Below are 9,355 nucleotides of genomic sequence, written 5' to 3' on the forward strand. Positions count from 1 at the left end.
GGGCAGGAGAAGCTGGGTCCCATGCCGCTGATGAACATTGGGTCCTATCCGGGAACGGAGCTCGGTGTATGATTGTACAAATCCACAGTTTTGAAGTCAAATGGCAAATTGTTCGCCAGAATAGGATCAGCATCTACCCAGATCTGAGTGCCGAACTGCTGAAAGAGAGAGTGACATACAATGATCTGAGATCCGAGCTACGGAAGCTAACCCTGAGATGCGGCTTCATCCACTCGGCAAAACTAATCTTGACCTTCCAGAATACAACACACATTTTCCACTGCCAAGGAGGCTCGAAACTTTTTCGAGAAGCACATCAAGCCCAACACACAAGGGGACAAGCCGACAGATCTAGGCTAACTCAAATTTGACTGGCTCAATATTCAGGTATGCTATCCACGCACAATCACGCAGCCTTGGCATTGAAGATGCTCTCAGCATAAGTCAATGAGGACATTCCCTCAATTGAGTAAAATTAACAGTATTATTATTATTATTATTGCTGAACATTGGACTTCGATATTATTATATTGCCTTTGGTACAGGACATTTAGACAATGATGACTCCATGCAAATGAATGAACGATGGACAATATATTGAAGTGTCTATGGTTGTTCCTCGTGGGACTACACCACATTGCATCCCTATGGGCTAAACTGTTTAGGAAAGATAGCCAGTCCCATATGGGCTACCACATTTTTTTCTTCTAGTGAAGGCTGTCACCCTCCATTTACACTGCTGAATTTATCTCTCAAGGAGGACTTGGCCTGTAGGCCATGATTAATTATGATGAACATCTAAACTGAACAAAAATATGAATGCAAAATGTAAAGTGTTGGCCCCATGTTTCATGAGCTGAAATAAAAGATCCCAGAAATGCTCCATATGCCCAAATCAATCAAATATATTTACAGTTGAAGTCGGAAGTTTATATACACTTAGGTTGGAGTCATTAAAACCCGTTTTTCAACCACTCCACAAATTTCTTGTTAACCCACTTACACACAATAGAACCGATATTTGCCTAATAGCTGGGGTTATGGTATGGCCAGGCTTAAGCTACGAACAACGAACACAACTGCATCTTATCGATGGCAAGTTGAATGCACGGAGATACCGTGACGATATCCTGAGGCCCATTGTCGTGCCATTAATCTGCTGTCATCACCTCATGTTTGAGCATGATAATGCACAGCCCCATGTCTCAAGGATCTGTACACAATTCCTGGAAGCTGAAAATGTTCTAATTATTTCGTGGCTTGCATACTCACCAGATGTGTCACCCATTGAGCATGTTTGGGATGCTCTGGATCAACGTATTCGACAGCGTGTTCCAGCTCCAGCCAATATCCAGCAACTTCGCACAGCCACTGAAGAGGAGTGGGACAACATTCCACTGGCCACAATCAACAGCCTGATCAACTCTATGCGAAGGAGATGTGTCACGATGCATGAGTCAAATGGTGGTCACAACAGATAGTGACTGGTTTTCTGATCCACAGCCCTACCTTTTTTTAAGGTATCTGTGTCCAACAGATGCATATCTGTATTCCTGGTCATGTAAAATCCATAGATTAGGGAATAATGAATTAATTTCAATTGACTGATTTCCTTATACTGTATGATCTGTAACTCAGCAAAATCTTTGAAATTGTTCCATGATGCGGTTATATTTTGGTTCAGTGTAGATTATAGACTGCCTTTCTTGCACCTACCGTCTTCTTTTTCATTTTTCTGTACATAGTATAGAGCACATACATTACAGTTGTATTCCAGTCACTAGGGGGTACTCGGGTGAAGCCCATGGGAAATTAAGAAGAACTTATGAAGTGGACTGGTGTAGAGTTAGAAAAACGAAGAAAAAGGGATGCAAACTGCTGTTACATCGTGCTGACATGCTTAAAATTCAAGTAAACAGTACCTTTCACGTTGGAGCTTATATTATAAGCTCATAGAAAGGGTAACAAATTTGGAGGCACTGCTGAGATTAATTTTCATGTGAGCACCGGCCCATATTCCTTGAACGGACAACGAGTGAGAGACATTGGGAAGTTGATGGCTAGTTAATGTTAGCGGGCTAACCACCGAACAGATTTGAGCTATCTTGCCATTGCCTGCATTGTCCTTGTTGCCACGTGACTAGGACAATATGAGTCGAGAGAGGGAAACGTTGTTAGATGAAATCGAACCGAGTTTATGGACTGTAACCGAGGACAATTTACATTTACGTTGTGGAATAGGAGATGCAGATTACTCTGAAGTAAAAGGCAAGAGCCATCCCGCTTTGCGGCGCAAACTGATTGAGGATTACTGTGAGAAGGAGGATTTAATGGAATCAGAGGATGAGGGAATGTCTTGGCTTCTTCAACTGAAAGACGAAATCAAAGGAATATCAGACTCTGGGGATGCAGGGAATAGTCTGCCTACAAGTCCCAGCCAGTCGGCGCCAACGACGCAAGTGGAAAGCGAACCCAACGGAGAGACAGGAGCAAGATGAGGAGTTATCTGGAGGGAAAAACACACATGACGCTCTACACACTAAGGCAAATCTTGAGGACACGTTATGCAGAGAAGGACGATACTGAACTGTATCACAAGTTGACTAAGGCAACACAAGAGCCGGTAGAGTCTGCCTTGTCGAGTCGTCAACCTGAGACAGAAAGTGTTATCAGCCTCAGCTCGTGCCCAATCAGGACTGAAATATGGCACAGAGTTAGTCAAGAGCCAATGCCTGCAGGCGATTGTTACTGGATTAACAAATGATAACGTCAGGGCAGAGATGAGAGTGCATCTCCAGAATATTAACACCAGTGATGAACTGTTGCTTGAGAAAATGCAAATTGCCCAGGGCAATGAAAGCAAACGCATGCAAAAGGCCAGGATTTCACAAAAGTTCACACCCACACGAGTGAATGCAGCACAGAGTGAGGATAACTGGAATAGTGGAGAGGAATGTGCACAGGCAAAACCCCCACAGGCCACAGTCCGAAAACAAAAGAAATACAATCCCCTCCTGAGAAAAATTGATGCGAGCAATGACGCAATCAAAGAACTGACCTGTCAGGTAGAACCATTAGCACAGACAGTGCAGGGCCAGGGTGACAGTTCTGTTAGGAATCGCTCCAACAGAAAACGAAGTACAACCAACAGGGAGAAAAGAAAATGCAAAAGTTGTTATGAGACTGGTCAACAGACTTGCTATCATTGCTACAAATGTGGCAGTGATAGCCATTGGGCAGTAGGATGTAGGATCAGGGGCAAGGCACAGCCATCGGGAAACGCGTTGAGGTCACAACCATGGAACAGGGAGTGACCTCAGATACATCTAGTTCCATCCAGTGTTGCAGCGGATGCAGTGCAAAGGGATAGAACCTCAGAGTTTAAGTTGTGTTCATTGTGTCATAAAGCTGCCTATTGTTCCAAAGTGTGCCAACAGCAGCATGGAAACAGCACCCACCTACATCTAAGACTGCCCGCAAAATGAAAGACCACTACTCACCTTGTCCCATGAGACAGAGAGAGTGGGGGCCAACAACTCCAGCTAACCCAGGACGTTGTAATGTAGCACCGATGCAAGCACTATAGGACACAGGGGCTCAATATCCATCATAAGTAAGGAATGGAGAAGACAAGCACTATGGGACACAGGGGCTCAGGTGTCCATCATAAGTGAGGAATGGACAAGACAAGCACTATAGGACACAGGGGCTCAATATCCATCATAAGTAAGGAATGGAGAAGACGAGCACTATGGGACACAGGGGCTCAGGTGTCCATCATAAGTGAGGAATGGAGAAGACGGCATTTGCCACACACACAAATTAGCCCACTGGCAGAAATCATTGGCAATACAGAGAAACTGGATCTGAGGGCAACCACTGGCACTGAAATTCCCTTTCTGGGTTGGATGTTTTAGTATGCTTGACTCCAAAGCTGATGTCATTGCATGCCAGTAATTCAGGGTTCCTATATTAGTCACAAATGAAAGACTGGAGAAACCAATCATTGGGTTTAATGTAATTGAAAAAATAGTAAAAACAAAAAGTAACAATGAGCCCTCAGAGCTGATGTATACAGTAAATATGCTAAGAAATGCACTTAAGCTAGGACAGGGAAAGGCAAAGACTCTACTCAATCTGCTTCAGCACTCAGACTAGTACACGGAGGAATGCTTGCTTACATTAGGCAGACGTGACATTGTCATTCCAGGTGGACAAACAAAATGGAATCGTCCCTGTATCCCAAGAGAGGCCCCTTCAATGATGAAATGGTGTTATTTGAACCGGACGCGAGAGTGATCTGGGGCCTGGACCTACAAAGTCAGGTTGTGAAAACACCAAAACCCCCATCTCGGAAAGTTGACATTGCAGTAGTGAATACTACCAAACATGACATTACCTTACCAAGACAAACACTGCTAGGGACATTACAGAGAGTGGTAGCGTGTCACCCTGTTCCTGTGCCCAGTGGAGAAAAGGTTACTGTAGCACAGGTTCAGATCCCCACCAGAGCCTGGACCTGACACCGGTCACACAGGGTGGTGGGACCCACCTGTAGATTTACAGCACTTGAGCCAAGAACAACAAGAACTAGTCAAACAGATGCTCAGAGAGGAATTAGCCATTTTTGCCAAAGATGACATGTACATCGGGGCATCCCATACCCCGTATTCACAAAATACTTGATGGTTTGGGAGGAAACTCATGGTTTACAGTTTTAGATCAAGGAAAGGCATACCACCAAGGCTTTGTGTGTCCAGACAATACACTGCCTTCAGCACGCCTTGAGCCTTATATGAATGGAACAGAATTCCTTATCAAACAGGCTTATCAAACAGTCCCTCTGCCTTCCAACGAAGCATGGAGGAAAGTTTAGAGGGTATAAGAGAATCTGTATACCATATTTGGATGATGTGCTTATTTTTAGTCAGTCATTTGAACAACACGTGGAAGATGTCAAATCAAATCAAATGTTATTGGTCACATACACATGGTTAGCAGATGTTAATGCGAGTGTAGCGAAATGCTTGCGCTTCTAGTTCCGACCATGCAGTAATATCTAACAAGTAATCTAACAATTTCACAACAACTGCCTTTTGCACACAAGTGTAAAGGAATTAATAAGAATATGTACATATAAATATATGGATGAGCAATGGCCGAAAGGCATAGGCAAGATGCAGTAGATGGTATAGAGTACAGTATATACATATGAGATGAGTAATGTAGGGTATGTAATGATTATATAAAGTGGCATTGTTTAAAGTGACTAGTAAAGTGACTAGTGATACATTTACTACATCCAATTATTTATTATTAAAGTGGCTAGAGATTTGAGTCAGTATGTTGGCAGCAGCCACTCAATGTTAGTGATGGCTGTTTAACAGTCTGATGGCTTTGAGATAGAAGCTGTTTTTCAGTCTCTCGGTCCCAGCTTTGATGCACCTGTACTGACCTCGCCTTCTGGATGATAGTGGGGTGAACAGGCAGTGGCTCGGGTGGTTGTTGTCCTGGATGATCTGTTTGGCCTTTCTGTGACATCAGGTGGTGTAGGTGTCCTGGAGGGCAGGTAGTTTTGCCCCGGTGATGCGTTGTGCAGACCTCACTACCCTCTGGAGAGCCTTACGGTTGTGGGCGGAGCCGTTGCTGTACCAGGCGGTGATACAGCCCGACAGGATGCTCTCGATTGTGCATCTGTAAAAGTTTGTGAGTGTTTTCGGTGACAAGCCAAATTTCTTCAGCCTCCTGAGTTTGAAAAGGCTCTGTTGCGCCTTCTTCACCACGCTGTCTGTGTGGGTGGACCATTTCAGTTTGTCCGTGATGTGTATGCCGTGGAACTTAAAACTTTCCACCTCTACTACTGTCCCGTCGATGTGGATAGGGGGGGGGGGGTGCTCCCTCTGCTGTTTCCTGAAGTCCACGATCATCTCCTTTGTTTTGTTGACGTTGAGTGTGAGGTTATTTTCCTTACACCACACGCCGTCACCTCCTCCCTGTAGGCCATCTTGTCGTTGTTGGTAATCAAGCCTACCACTGTAGTGTCGTCTGTAAACTTGATGATTGAGTTGGAGGCGTGCATGGCCACGCAGTCATGGGTGAACAGGGAGTACAGGAGAGGGCTGAGAACGCACCCTTGTGGGGCACCAGTGTTGAGGATCAGCGGGGTGGAGATGTTGTTTCCTACCCTCACCACCTGGGGGCGTCCCATCAGAAAGTCCAGGACCCAGTTGCACAGGGCGGGGTCGAGACCCAGGGTCTCGAGCTTAGTGACGAGTTTGGAGGGTACTATGGTGTTAAATGCTGAGCTGTAGTCGATGAACAGCATTCTTACATAGGTATTCCTCTTGTCCAGATGGGTTAGGGCAGTGTGCTGTGTGATTGCGATTGCGTTGTCTGTGGACCCATTGGGGAGGTAAGCAAATTGGAGTGGTCTAGGGTGTCAGGTAGGGTGGAGGTGATATGATCCTTGACTAGTCTCTCAAAGCACTTCATGATGACGGAAGTGAGTGCTACGGGGCGATAGTAATTTAGCTCAGTTACCTTAGCTTTCTTGGGAACAGGAACAATGGTGGCCTTCTTGAAGCATGTGGGAACAGCAGACTGGGATAGGGATTGATTGAATATGTCCATAAACACACCAGCCAGCTGGTCTGTGCACGCACTGAGGACGCGGCTAGGGATGCCGTCTGGGACGGCAGCCTTGCGAGGGTTAACACGTTTAAATGTTTTACTCACGTTGGCTGCGGTGAAGGAGAGCCCGCAGGTTTTGGTAGCGGGCCGTGTCGGTGGAACTGTATTGTCCTCAAAGCGAGCAAAAACGTTATTTAGTTTGTCTGGAAGCAAGTCATCGGGGTCCTCGACGGGACTGGTTTTCTTTTTGTAGTCCCTGATTGACTGTAGACCCTGCCACATAGATCTCGTGTCTGAGCTGTTGAATTGCGACTCTACTTTGTCTCTATACTGATGCTTAGCTTGTTTGATTGCCTTGCGGAGGTAATAGCTACACTGTTTGTATTCGGTCTTGTTTCCGGTCACCTTGCCCTCATTAAAAGCAGTGGTTCGCACTTTCAGGTTTGAGCGAATTCTGCCATCAATCCACGGTTTCTGGTTGGGGAAGGTTTTAATAGTCGCCGTGGGTACAACATCACCGATGCACTTGCTAATAAACTCGCTCACCGAATCAGCATATACATCAATGTTGTTGTTCGACGCTATCCGGAACATATCCCAGTCCACGTGATCAAAGCAATCTTGAAGCGTGGAATCAGATTGGTCGGACTAGCGTTGAACAGACCTGAGCACGGGCGTTTCCTGTGTTACTTTCTGTCTATAGACTGGGAGCAACAAAATGGAGTCAGATTTGCCAAAAGGAGGGCGAGGGAGGGCTTTGTATGTGTCACGGAAGTTAGAGTAACAATGATCCAGAATTTTGCCAGCCCGTGTCGCGCATTCGATATGTTGATAAATTTTAGGGAGCCTTGTTTTCAGATTAGCCTTGTTAAAATACCCAGCTACAATAAATGCAGCCTCAGGATATGTGGTTTCCAGTTTACAAAGAGTCCAATGAAGTTCTTTCAGGGCCGTCGAGGTGTCGGCTTGGGGGGGAATATACACGACTGTGATTATGATCGAAGAGAATTCTCTTGGTAGATAATGCGGTCGGCATTTGATTGTAAGGAATTCTAGGTCAGGTGAACAAAAGGACTTGAGTTCCTGTATGTTGTTATGATCACACCATGACTTGTTAATCATACGGCATATACCCCCGCCCTTCTTCTTACCAGAGAGATGTTTGTTTCTGTCGGCGCAATGCGTGAAGAAACCAGGTGGCTGTACCGACTCTGATAACGTATCCCGAGTGAGCCATGTTTCCGTGAATCAGAGAATGTTACACTCTCTGATGTCTCTCTGGAAGGCAACCCTTGCTCGGATTTCGTCTACCTTGTTGTCAAGAGACTGGACATTGGCGAGTAGTATACTCGGGAGCGGTGGGCGATGTTCGTCAGGTACTCAAGCAGCAAAATAAATAGGGTATTAAACTCACGGCTGATAAGTGTGACCTATTCAAGAATGATGTCAGTTATTTCTGAAAAATAATTTCTTCTGAGGGTTACAGAATGGATGTTAAAGAAATTGTAGTCATGCAAGATCTGGTAAACAGGCCACCAACAAACGTGAGAGAGCTGAGGAAACTACTGGGGTTTCTAGGGTACTACAGGGATTATGTACAGAACTTCAGCATCCGGGAAGAGAAGGACCAAGATAGATATGCAGTTGGGACAGGCTCCACCCCACCAGAAAGTTATATGGGAGGATGCTCACCAGAGAGCATTAGAGTGTGTTGACTAATCCACCTGTGCTTACTTACCCAGATTTATAGGACAATTTTATCCTGTATGTTGATGCCTCTGAAGTGGGATTGGGAAGTGTGTAATACCAACAACAAAGTGGGAAACTGAGAGTCATTGGATATGTCTCCTCACCCGTACACAAGCAGAGAGAAACTATCACCTTCCCTCGGGGAAACTGGAATTCCTGGCCCTTAAATGGGCAGTGACTGAGCGGTTCCGAGATTACCTCTCTTATGCTCCCTCTGTGACAGTGTACAGTGATAATAACCCCTTGACATACATACTAACTACAGCAAGACTGAATGCCACCGGTCATCGCTGGGTGGCAGAGCTGTCTGACTTGAATCTCACACTGAAGTATCGTCCTGGAAAGGTAAACACTGACGCAGACTTTCTGTCACGCTCTCCTTTGCATGCTGAACATTACATGGAAGAATGCACGGAGAAACAATCACCTGAGACGGTAAAAGCAACACTCAATAATGTTCAGGCACAACAGCATGATTGTGTAACTGGGATATCTGCGGTCACGCTAAGGCCATCAGTGCAAGAGGAGCTGTCAAGGTGGGGGGGGGGGGGGGGGGGGGGGGGACAGTTACAGACCGACTGTCTCATGCATGCTCAGTCAAAGGTAAAGTTAAAAGATGCAGCTGTATCCAGAATCTTGGAACTAAAAAGGCAAAGGACTAAGCCAAAACCAACAGAATGTCATCAAGAGTCATGTGAAGTCTCCCCAGAGGGATTATTACAAAGGAAAACAGCAAAATGGACACAAATTGTGGTACCAAGACCGTACAGAACACTAATTTACAAGTACTTTACACACTGAAATTGCCCATCTTGGAACAGAAAGAGTATGGAACTAGAATGCTTTTATTGGCCGCGCATGCAACATGACATTGAATACTTTATCACTAAAGTGTGTAAGTGTATCAAACTAAATAAACCCAGTGTAATAACTAGGGCCCCGATGCAACATGTACGGGCTACAGCTCCTTTTGAGA

Source organism: Salvelinus namaycush, chromosome 12 (genome assembly GCF_016432855.1).
Source record: "Salvelinus namaycush isolate Seneca chromosome 12, SaNama_1.0, whole genome shotgun sequence".
In the NCBI taxonomy this organism is placed as follows: Eukaryota; Metazoa; Chordata; class Actinopteri; order Salmoniformes; family Salmonidae; genus Salvelinus; species Salvelinus namaycush.